Source organism: Pipistrellus hanaki (genome assembly GCF_964339955.1).
Source record: "Pipistrellus hanaki genome assembly, chromosome: 15".
Classification (NCBI taxonomy): Eukaryota; Metazoa; Chordata; class Mammalia; order Chiroptera; family Vespertilionidae; genus Pipistrellus; species Pipistrellus hanaki.
In genome coordinates this window covers 10639057-10650938 of record NC_140517.1, presented here as the reverse complement: position 1 = coordinate 10650938, position 11882 = coordinate 10639057, and positions in this window count along the sequence as shown.

Here is an 11882-nt window from a genome sequence, read left to right as displayed (position 1 = left end):
AGGTGTCCGTGTGTGTGTGTGTGTGTTATCTGTGTCCATTCGCCCCTTTATCTCTTCCCCATAGCTGGCTGTTCAGAAAGGGTCTGGGGGCTCTCCCTCTCGGGAAAGTCGCAGCAGTGAGGTCTTGAAAAGGTGGGTCATTGTCACGGGCATTCGGAGACCACTGGCTGCATCAACTCCATCCCGGCGATGGCTGGGAAGGGAGTCCTTGCACGTGTCATTCCTGGGTCTTTCTGGATACCATCTTTGCTACAGGAGGGCACCAAGTACGTCCACATCTTGTGCTCATGTGCATGCACACCCGTGTCCCTGTGCATGTGTCAACTGCACACAGGGGTGGGGAGGGGTCTCTCAATCTCAGGAGGGGTCTGGGTGGGAATCGTGAAGGCGCCACGGGCCTAGAACAGGACAGGTGAGGGTGGGGATGGGTCCCTCTGCCCGAGCGCTGGTCCCAGGGCACCTTTGTGCTTCACACACAGGCTGGTCAGGGCACAGGGATCCTGCAGAAAGTCAGAGAAGGGGAACCCCTGAGATGGACACCGGGGGTGAGATAGAAACCCTTCCATCAGCTCTGTCCCAGGTGAACCCTATCTCAGGGTCCAAGATTAAGCCGTGGTCCTGGTGCCCTGCTGAGCCCTGACCACACCTCCAGACTGACCTCTAATCCCTGACCCTTGACTGACCCCAGATACATGCTGCTTCCTCACCCCTCCATCCCCATGGTCTCTGGGGAGCCAGAGAAGGACTTGTTGTCCTGGGCACCCTGAGCTGATGATGGTAAATCACGGGGAAGGGAGAAAAACAACCTCAGTGGGGCCCAGGCCCTATTTTTAGGAGATAATCTCTACTCGTGGCCGATTCTGTAGGATGGGGGCCAAGAGAGACGGGGCGGGCATTTTGGCTGGCCTGGGGGAGCCTGGGAGACTCAGCCAGGATCCCCCGTCCGGGGATGGACTCGGAGCCTGATCCCAGCCAAATGGAGGCTCTGCAGACTACTGCAGTCCAAGCAGCCTCCCTCCCCTCCCCCCCTTCTCCCAAGATCCTCCTCTTGGCCTGCAGCATGCAGATATCTTCAGAGTACAAAGCCCTTCGGAGGCAGCCTCTCATCTCATCTATCCGACAACCTGGGAGGGCGGGAGGTCAGGACTGCAACTGGGAGTCTTGGGAGCAGGGCACAAGGTGGGACTGTCTGGCTGAGGCTTGTCTTGTTGCTTCTCCAGAAGTGTCCAGAGCCTTCAGAAGATCCCTGCTCCCACGAGATCCTTTAGAAGGGACCTTAGCCATCACCCAGGCCAACTCTTTCTGATCAAGTTAGGGAAGTGAATCATAAAGAAATGAATCATAATGAACCTTCCAAGTTCATTCAGCCGGTGGGATGCAGCACCTGAGCTGGAACCCTGCCGTCACCTGCTCTCTGTGTCCTTGTTCTGGACGGATAGATAGATAGGTGGGTGGGTGGATAACAGGCGGATGTCTGGGCTAGTGAGCAGGTGGGTGGGGCACCAACAAAGAAAAGAGTGGATGGCAGGATACAAGGGCAAATTAAGGCATCTTCCCCATCTTGTTTTGTTTGTTTGTTTAAATATATTTTTATTGATTTTGCTAGGACCGGTTTGTCTCAATGGATAGAGCGTCGGCTTGGGGACTGAGGGGTCCCGGGTTCGATTCCGGTCAGGGGCATGTACCTTGGTTGCGGGTATATCCCCGGTGGGGGGTGTGCAGGAGGCAGCTGATCGATGACTCTCTCTCATCGATGTTTCTAGCTCTCTATCTCTCTCCCTTCCTCTCTGTACAAAATCAATAAAATATATTTTAAAAAAAATAAATATATTTTTATTGATTTCAGAGAGGAAGGGAGAAGGAGAGACAGAAACATCAGTGATAAGAGAGAATCATTGATTGGCCGCCTCCTGCACGCCCCACACTGGGGACCGAGTCTGCAAACCAGGCATATGCCCTGACCGGGAATCAAACCATGACCTGCTGGTTGAGAGATTGATGCTCAAGCCACAAACGCCAGCCGGGCAGTCTGCCCCATCTTGAGGGCTTCTTTCTATTTTTTTTTTTTAATTTATTATTGGAAGTAATAAATATGTCTCTCCCTTTTCCCCACTGACCCCCTTCTAACCTCCCCACCCCAGGCCTTCACCACCCTGTTGTCAGTGTCCATGGGTTATACATATATGCATGCAAGTTCTTTGGTTGACCTCTCCCTACCCACTCACCCACCCATCCCTGCCCTCCTTCGGAGATTCACCAGTCTGTTCCATGCTTCTATGTCTCTGGATCTATTGTGTTCCTCCGTTTATTTTGTTCATTAGATTCCACATATGAGTGAGGTGATGTGATACTTGTCTTTCTCTGACTGGCTTATCTCGCTTAGTATAATACTCTCCACTGAGGGCTTCTTCCTTGGGTCTCCAGGCTCCAGGCTGCTGTCTGATTGCGTCCACGTTGGGGCTGACCACAAGGCCCACAATCCCCAGGGACACAGGCTCAGGCACACTTCCCGGAGCATCTCATAAGCCTTTCTTGCGATCCTCAGTCCATCTGGAGAGGAGAGTAAGGAATGGAGAGGGGCTGGCTTCTGAGTCACAGAGGGAGAGAAACAGGAAGCTAGCCCTGGTGTGTGTGTGGGCTTGGTGGTGGGTCAGCAGGTGCTTGTGGAAGTGACGCTAATGAAGGGGGCCTCACTCTGCAAGCAGCCGGGGCCTAGACCCCGCTAGGGCACGGTGGGTGATGATGGGTGGCTCAGTGTGGGCGGGAGAACTTGTGATTCATGCTCTGCCTCATCCTCGCGGTGTGTTCCCAGGTGAGTCACTTCGCCTTCCTGAGCTCTGGTTTACTTGTTGATAAAATGGAGTTGTTGGGAGGACTACATGAGATAACCCCCGTGAAACACCGTTAGCACAGCGCTGGGCACACAGCAGGACGAGAACGTGAGGCCAGGCCTTTGAAAAGAGGGTGGAGAGGGGCACAGCGCCAGCACCCACATGGCCCTGCTGGGCGGACCCTGGGCAAGACACACCCCCCCCTTCTGCCTGGGCTCCTGGCCATCTCCAAGGCTCTCTCTGGTTGATGTTGAGGGGTCTTGCGGGACTCAGACTGGTTTGGGGCTAGAAGCGGGGGTCTGCCCCAGTGGGGAGCTCCTGCTCCCCCTCTCCCAGGCCCCTTCCAGAGGCACAGGGCCAGATCAAAGGGACCCAGCGCTGAGGATCAGAGGCAGGCTTGGAAAGAATGTAAACAAGAGGATATTTTTAAACTTTTTCCAGCCCTGGCGATTAGGGCTCTTGAAGCAAGAGGCCCAGAGGTCAGTCCAGCCCTCACAAAGAAACAGTCTTGAGATCTCAGAGAGCCCTGCCCCACCCACACCCCCCTCTCCCACCCCAGGGCTCTAGCTGGGGCCTCAGGGTGCAAGTTTCCCCTCCAGTCTCATCTCTGGCCGTCCTGCTGCTGCAGGACAGCATGTTTCTTTTTTATTTTATTTCTTTATTGATTAAGGTGTTACATATGTGTCCCTATTTCCCCATTATCCCCCCATTTCCCCTACTCATGCCCTTACCCCCCTGGTGTCTGTGTCCATTGGTTAGGCTTATAGGCACGCACACAAATCCTTTGGTTGATCTCTTCCCCTTCTCCCTCCCTTCCCCTACCTTCCCTCTGAGGTTTGATGGTCTGATCGCTGTTTCTCTGCCTTTGGATCTGTTTTTGTTCATCAGATTATGTTGTTCATTATATTCCACAAACGAGTGAGATCATGTGATATTTATCGTTCTCTGACTGGCCTACTTCACCTAGCATAGTGCTCTCCAGTTCCATCCATGTTGTTGCAAATGGTAGGAACTCCCGTTTCCATTGAGAGGGCCTCACAGAAGAGGGAGGACCCAAATAAGTGATTTCAGGGTGTGGGGCCTACCTGGCAGGGCTGGCGTTGTCAGACTGAGCTGGGAGACCCCTGGTTGGGCCTGTCACTTCATCAGAGGTGTGTGTGCGTGTGTGTGTGTGTGTGTGGTGTGTGCGCGCTTGTGCACTCATGTGTGTCTGTGGGTGTGTAAGTGTATGTTAAAGTCTGGCCTGCCTGGTGTTACAATGTGGAAGCATGCCAGGAGCTCACCTCAGCCCCTCCCTCCCACCCCTTCCCTAGCATCCTTGGCCTCCTGCCCCTGGGACTCCTTGGGTCAGTGGGACACATGGGGGGAGACAGGAGGTAGGCTTGAGGGCCAAGGGGAAGAGAACAGGGGGAAGATGAGGAGAGCACGCGGGGGGGGGGGGGGGAGCGGAGGGGTGAAGAGACTGGGGGAGGGCCTGGGCCCGGCTCTGACCCACGCAGTGAGTGAGTCAGGCTGTAAGAACTGCAGGTACCACTGATGCGGGGGCTGGAGGACTGGTCACAGTGACGCAGGAACCTGAACAAAAGCCTCCTTCGGTCTCCCCACTTCCTGTCACAGCGTCGCTCACTCTGGGTTCCATGACAACAGCCTCTTCCCCGGAGGGATGCAGCCACCCTCGCACACGGATGCGACACGACGGAACACACTCACAGCGGAGCCACAGGAAGACTTAGAGGGCTCTCAGCCACAACATGCCCCTCCCCACACACACACACTGTGATCATATCCCAGGGATTCCCACACCCTTTACCCCATCCACATCCCCGCTGACTGGAAAGCCAAGGGGTCAGGGTGTACAGGGGCATTCGGAAGCCAGGCCAGGGTGCGGTTACCAGGACAACGAGGGGCCCTAGCCCCAGAGGAGGTCTTGCTGACAACCTCCCTTGCTGTAGGGAGCCCGGAGAGGGACAGGGTCCAGCTGGAGGTCACACAGCTGCTCGGTGGAGGCAGGGCGCAGGCCCCAGGCCAGATCCACAAGCTGGTGTGCTCCCTCCAGACCCCATCTGCGGAGGCGGCAGGGGCAGAAGATGAGCATGGTGCTTTGTCATCGCGTTGTGGGGATACAGGCCCGGGACCGTGGGGGGAGCCTGGTGCGGCTGGAACCGATGGGGAGGGGGACCTGGAGACTTGACCTCGATCTGAGGGCTGGTGCCGGCTGCCGAATGCGTTGCTATGTTGTGCCTGTATACATGCTCACTCGCTGGGGCCGCTGCTATTCTTACCTCCTTGATGGTGGCAGCGGGGTCAGAGATAGTGGCTGGCGGGAGGGAGTCATGAGGACCAGCCCCTTATCCAACACATTCCCTGGAAACTTGGCAGGGGCTGCCAGGCTCTGGGGGCCTGGGTAGGGGGAAGGGAAAGGGGTCACAGGGAATAGGGTGGGGGGATGGGCTCACCCAGGACAAGGCCCTGCGCTGCTGCCTCTCTTACAAGCCAGGCAGGGTCCCATCAGAACGGGCCTGGCGGTTTCCCAGTAGGATTTCTTCCCATCAAGACTCAAGTCCTGCCGAAACCGGTTTGGCTCAGTGGATGGAGCGTCGGTCTGCGGACTGAAAGGTCCCAGGTTCCATTCCTTTTCCACTGGTTGCGGGCCCATCCCCAGTAAGGGGATGTGCAAGAGGCAGCTGATCGATGACTCTCTCTCATCGATGTTTCTGACTCTATGCCCCTCTCTCTTCCTCTCTTTAAAAAAAAAAAAAAAAAAAAAAGACTCTTCCTACCCAGAATGCACCACCCCTGAGCTTCTGATGCCCCAGAAGGCCGCGGACAGGGGCTGCCTCTATGGGGAGAACGCAGTACTGCGAGCCACAGAGGCTCAGGTTGACCACTGCCATGCCCGCTCCCAGGCCATGTGACCTCGGGCAAGTCCCTTCTCCTCTCTGAGCTTCAGTCTCCTCATCCCTTTCTTGGGGCTGTTATAGGGGGTGACATAGTCCAACAGCCAGGAAAGGGGTGCAATAGGCCGCAAGTGCGTGTGTGCACACGCCCATGCATGCACTCAGGGGTGGGGGGGCAGCCAGAATGGGGAGAGGGAGGCACATGGGTGGGTCCTCCACCTCGGAGACTCCCGCCCCACGGATTTTCCACTGGCACGTCGGCACCCTCTCCCCCAAAATAGGCCCTCGGAGCCGTGTCCGACAGAGCCCAGACTGGGGGACCTTTTTTTAGCTGCCCTTTGATTGTCAGCTCTCAAACGGTGGCTATTTCGAGCCCCAACGCCTGGAGGAGGAGGGCCAAGTGGGGGCCTGGGTCAGCCCCATGGGCCTGGCTGGCTCCCCAGAGGCATCCCCGAGGGGGGCGGCCATGCCCTCCCACGCCCAGGGCTGCCGGCAGGGAGAGCACGCATCCCCTGTTTCCTGGGCCTGAGTGCTCCTCTGTCCACCTCCGGAGAATCTGCAGGCCTGGCAGAACCACTCTCACTTACAGAGCTCACCCCACAGGTGGCCAGCACCGAGAGAGAGCACGCTGTGAGGATTAACTGAGATGATACAAGCAAAGCTCTTAGCACAGGCGCTGGCACTACCTGGCCCTTGAAAAATGGGAATAGCTGCTATTGTTATTGTCATGAGAAGCCTGGTGCATGAAAATTCATGCACTGGAGGGGCGTCCCTCAGCCCGGCCTGCCCTTCTCACAGTCCGGGAGCCTCAGGGGCGGGAGGTGACCCAGCGATCAGGGGAAAGTGATGCCCCCATCACACCTCTGCTGCCGCCACTGCTGGCAGCTCAAGCCTCGGCCGGCCCTGGTTACCTGAGCCTCGGGCAGCCTTGGGTGGCTGGGCAGCCGGCATCTGAGGCTTGCTTGCATGTTGGGTGTTGGCTGGGCAGCTGACATCTGAGGCTTACCTGCACCTCAGGCTGGCCCTGGGCAGCTGGGGGGTTGAGGGCAGGTCCGGCCTCACCATGCACCTGCCACCGCCCCACACCCCTCTGGCTGGGCTAAAAGAACTGTGGGACTCTGGCGGCAGGTGCAAGGAGCACCTGGACCTTCCTGAGGGTGGGTCTGGCTGCACCGAGCACCTGCCACCTCCCCGGCGGGGCAGAAAGGACTGGGGGACTCCAGTGGGGCTGAGGGGACTGGGCACCACCATCTTGTGGCCATAGGCACCGTCATCTTTGTGATGGCATGACGGTCAATTTGCATATTCCCTCTTTATTAGATAGGATTACAGCTAAAGCCATTCTTGCTTCTGTTGTTACAGTAACATTTTTTTTTTTAATCAGGTTTCCTTCCAGTCTTTTTTTCTATGCATTTATCTTATGTTGCTAAATTCAGATCCCAATATTTCTCCCTTCCCCGAAACCAGGTTTCAGCGGAAAGGAGTCCCTTCAAGACTGCTGGACTCCTCTATGCACCTCTGGGGCTCAACCCCTGAGATTACCCCTCTATGAATGGTCTTTGGGGTCCATGACCCCTGAGATTATATTTGATCTTTTATGGTGTCTGGGTATCCCCACGGCTCTGTTGTTTTCTCAAATGCCACCAACCACTGTCTCATAGGATTCCAGGGCCCCAGATTCTGAGAGCCAAGTTCTAGACGGTGGATTCCCAGGTGGACTCTGCACCCAGGTTCCAGAACCCTCTCGCGGGAACCTAAGGAAATAGGTTTGTTCCCACAGCTAGAGGACTGTTCGGATGCGTAAGATTTAGCAACGGACCATGAGGGCAAATAAAGATGCTCTTGGCTTTCTGGTCAGTGTATCAGGGCAGGGGAAAGGGTATGGGCTGCCAAGAATTGGGGAAGGGGTAGAAAGCCAGATTCTGGGAAGTGGCAAGGCAGGGAGAGTGGCTGAGCCAGGCCGCCCCGTTCCCAGCTGGGGTCATTTCCCAATAGGGCAGCAAGATCCGCTGGGGTTGGGGGTGGGGGGAATGGTCATGTGTTCCACCTTTACCCCCGAGTGGTTACCGCACAAGGTGAGACTTCCTGGTTACGCGAAGAGCAAAAATAGGTCCCAGGTGCTGGTCAGTGATCTGTGCCGAGAGACACCAGGGCTATTCCGAGAGCGGCCGGCACGGGGCCAGGGCAGGCTCTCAGTCAAGTGGGGCTGAGCTGCCTGCAGGCTCACCCTGTCCTTTCGAGAACCCTGGATGGGGTGGGGGCCCTGGGGCCCTATACAGGCCGACCCTCAGTGGGTGGACCCGGGATCCTGACTCAGCTGTGTGACCCTGAGCTTCACCTTCCTTCTCCAATGATGGGGGCCTTGATCCCTGCCTCTCGGGGTGATCAAGAGAACTCTGTGGCCGAAACCGGTTTGGCTCAGTGGATATAGAGCATAGGCCTGCGGACCGAAGGTTCCCAGGTTCGATTCCGGTCAAGGGGCATGTACCTTGGTTGCGGGCACATTTCCAGTAGGGGGTGTGCAAGAGGCAGCTGATGGATGTTTCTCTCTCATCGATGTTTCTAGCTCTCTATCCCTCTCTCTTCCTCTCTGTAAAAAAATCAATAAAATATATTTTAGAAAAGACTGTCCCAGAGTGCAGGTCCAGGGGTCCGCAGAAGGCCAGGGCCTTGCCCACAGGCCCCCTCCCTCCCGATGCGAAGGAGCCAGCGTCGGGCACAAAGGCACGTTTCTGGAAGGGCTTGTGGGGATTTTCCAGGAACCACTCCATCCGGCTGGAGAATTCCACTCCCTGCCCTGCCGCTCAGGGCCAGGCTAAGGAGGGCATGCGCTGGCTCATTCCGGTTCTGCCCAGCTCCTGCTCCTCGCCTGCAGGGTGCAGGGCGGGTGCCGACACCACCGTATTCTCTTGCTGTTTGCTGTGGGGTGTGAGGGGCCTGAGGCACTGAGGTCCCTCTAGAGCAGTGTTTCCCAACCTTCTCTCGTGATGAGAATCACCTGGTGGAGTTGTTAAAACACAGATTCCTGAATCCCAACTAAGAAGTGCTAAACTAGAATTTTTGGGAACATATAGGTAAAATTGCATACCTAACTTAGTGCTCTGTATATAACATCTGTGTTAGAGGACTAGTTAAGTATACAATTTTACCTATATGTTCCCAAAAATTCTAGTTTAGCACTTCTTAGTTGGGATTCAGGAATCTGTGTTTTAACAACTCCACCAGGTGATTCTCATCATGAGAGAAGGTTGGGAAACACTGCTCTAGAGGCCCTGGCACTGAACACCATGGGTCCTGTCTTCACCGCCCCCCCCCCGCCACCCCCCCCCCCCCCCCCCGCCTTTCTTGCAGGGACAATCCCTTTCCTTCACCCAGTGTGTCCTTGGAGCCAGCCCTTGTCCTCAGGGTCACCCCAGGTGAGCATGGACAAGTGACTTGGGGAGAGATGGCAGCTGGCCCGGCCCGGGGCTGGGGGTGGGGAGGGGTAGCCGGACTGGGACGCACTGTGGCGTTTCTGAGAGGCTGAGGGTTTGAGGGTTTCTGATGGGTATTGAGGTCAAGGGCGGGAATTGAACTGAACTTGGTCATTTGCTGAGCTGGAATTGGGCCCCGGTTTCCTCCCATCAGAGTTTTTCCTAGGTTTGGCAAAAAAAAAACAAAAAAAAACAACTGGGGGGAGCTTGGCTGGTGTAGCTCAGTGGGTGAACTATGAACCAGAAAGTGACGGTTTGATTCCTGGTCAGGGCACATGCTGGGCTGTGGCTCCATCCCCAGTGTGGCACCTGCAGGAGGCAGCCAATCAATAATTCTCTCTCATAATTTATGTGGTTTTTTAAAAAATATATATTTCACTGATTTTTTTACAGAGAGGAAGGGAGAGGAATAGAGAGTCAGAAACATTGATGAGATAGAAACATTGATCAGCTGCCTCCTGCACACCCTCTACTGGGGATGTACCTGCTACCAAGGTACATGCCCTTGACCGGAATCGAACCTGGGACCGCAGGCCAACACTCTATCCACTGATCCAAACCGGTTTCAGCTCATAATTGATGATTCTGTCTCTCCTTCTCCCTAAAACCAATTATATATATATATATATATATATATATATATATATATATTTTTTTTTTTTTAAGAAACAGGGTGTGGAGGAGTCCTCTTCAGGGAGGGGCTAGGCTGGCAATTAGGAACTTCAGACAGAACTGGGTGTTAGAGGTTAGAGCTGGGCTCAGGGGACTCAGTCCAGCTTACCACAAGGTGGCCCCCCTTGGGGCTAACACGGCGCCCACAAAATGCACTCTGTGCCCACACAAGTCCCTGGGGAGTAACAGGGCACTCAGATCCGCTGGGAGCAAAGCTCTTGTAGGGTCCCAGCTGGGCACCCCAGACCCACGCTGTCATTTTATCTCAACTTCAGCTCAGCACCCGCACCTTCCCCAGCGCCGGCCCCCACCTCCACCTGGGAAGGGAGGAGGCCCAGGGCCCCCTCCAAGGTTTCTGCGCCTGAGCAGAAACCCCTGAGAGCCTCTCGGGTGGAAAAAGTTACCCAGTTCTAAATCTGCCAGCCTGTGGTGATCTCATCCCCTTCCCAATATAGTCGTGGTCCCCTCCCCCAAGGCTGGCTCCGGGCCAACGGGGCAAGTCACGAGGGAGCTGGGAGGGGGTGCGGGTGAGGGCGGGGGGAGGGGTTTTGACTTGGGGTCACACTGTACATTGGGCTTTGCAATCTATTTCCCACCCCACCCCCTCACTTACAGTGTTTACGTTTGGGAGGCTCCTGGCAAACAAGAAGGATCTTCCACCGTCACCGTTTTCCACTATCACTGGTAACTCCCGCGGGAGGGAGGCAGCAGGCCGCTCTGTTCTGTGTGTGGAGGAGACACGTGTCAGTGAGGTCCAGTTTCTCTTTCTTACAAACACAAGTGCTATGACCATTTTTGTCCAAATCCCGTTGTGCACTTTCTCTCTCTCTCTCTCTCTCTCTCTCTCTCTCTCTCTCTCTCTCTCTCTCTCTCTCTCTCCCCCTCCTTCTCTCTCACTCTCTCCCTCTCCCTCTCCCCTCTCCTTCTTCTTCTTCTTCTTCTTCTTCTTCTTCTTCTTCTCTCTCTCTCTCTCTCTCTCTCTCTCTCTCTCTCTCTCTCTATCTTCCCCTCCCCCCCCCTCTCTCTCCCTCTCCCTCCCTAGCCACTCCTCCTCTTCCCCCCCCCCCTCTTCCTGACAGGGCCCTGGCTCAGTTGGTTGAAGCATTGTCCTGTACACCAAAAGGTTGAGGGTTTGATTCCCAGTCAGGGCACACACCCAGGTTGCAGGTTCAATCCCTAGCTAGGGTGCCTACGGGAGGCAACTGGTCGATGTTTTTCTCACATCAATGTCCTCTCTCTCTCGCCTCTCTCTTCCACTTTATCTAAAATTAATAAAAACATACCCTCGGGTGAGGATTAAGAGGGGGAAAAAGAGGCATTCGGTGGTTTAAAAAAGAAAAGAATGCCCTAGATCATATGTGTCAAACACAAGGCCCGCGGGCCAAATCCAGCCCGCCAGGCCTTGCAATGTGGCCCGCACCGCGCTGTCATCACTGCACTCCGCTGTCAGTTCATGACATTGTCAGTTTATGACTGTTCAGTAAACCATTCGGCCCGAGATTTAGGCTGGATTTTAGATTTTGGCCCCTTCTCTGATTGAGTTCGACACCCCTACCCTAGATGGTTTGGCTCAGTGGATAGAGCATCTGCCTGCAGACTGAAGGGCCCCAGGTTCAATTCCCATCAAGGATCCATGCCCGGGTTTTGGGCTCAAACCCCAGTAAGTGATGTGCAGGAGGCAGCCCATCAATAATTCCCTCTCATATTGATGTTTCTCTCTCTCTCTCTTTCTCCCTCTCCCTTCTCTAAAATCAATAAAAATATATTTAAAAAAGAAAGAAATTCTGACAGGTTCTGGGCAGGAGAGCAGGATTCGTTGTGTGACTGATGAATTCCGGGCCCTCTGCTAGGCCAGAGGTGCAGGCCCAGGGCAGGGGGGACAGCAGAGACTAGTCCAGGGCCCCTGTGGTCTGCTGGTACCTCCTGCCTGCTTTAGGCCAGCACTCCCCCACGCCCTGGCTTCCACTTTACCCTCAAAACCATACAGGCAATGTTGACTGGGGACACAG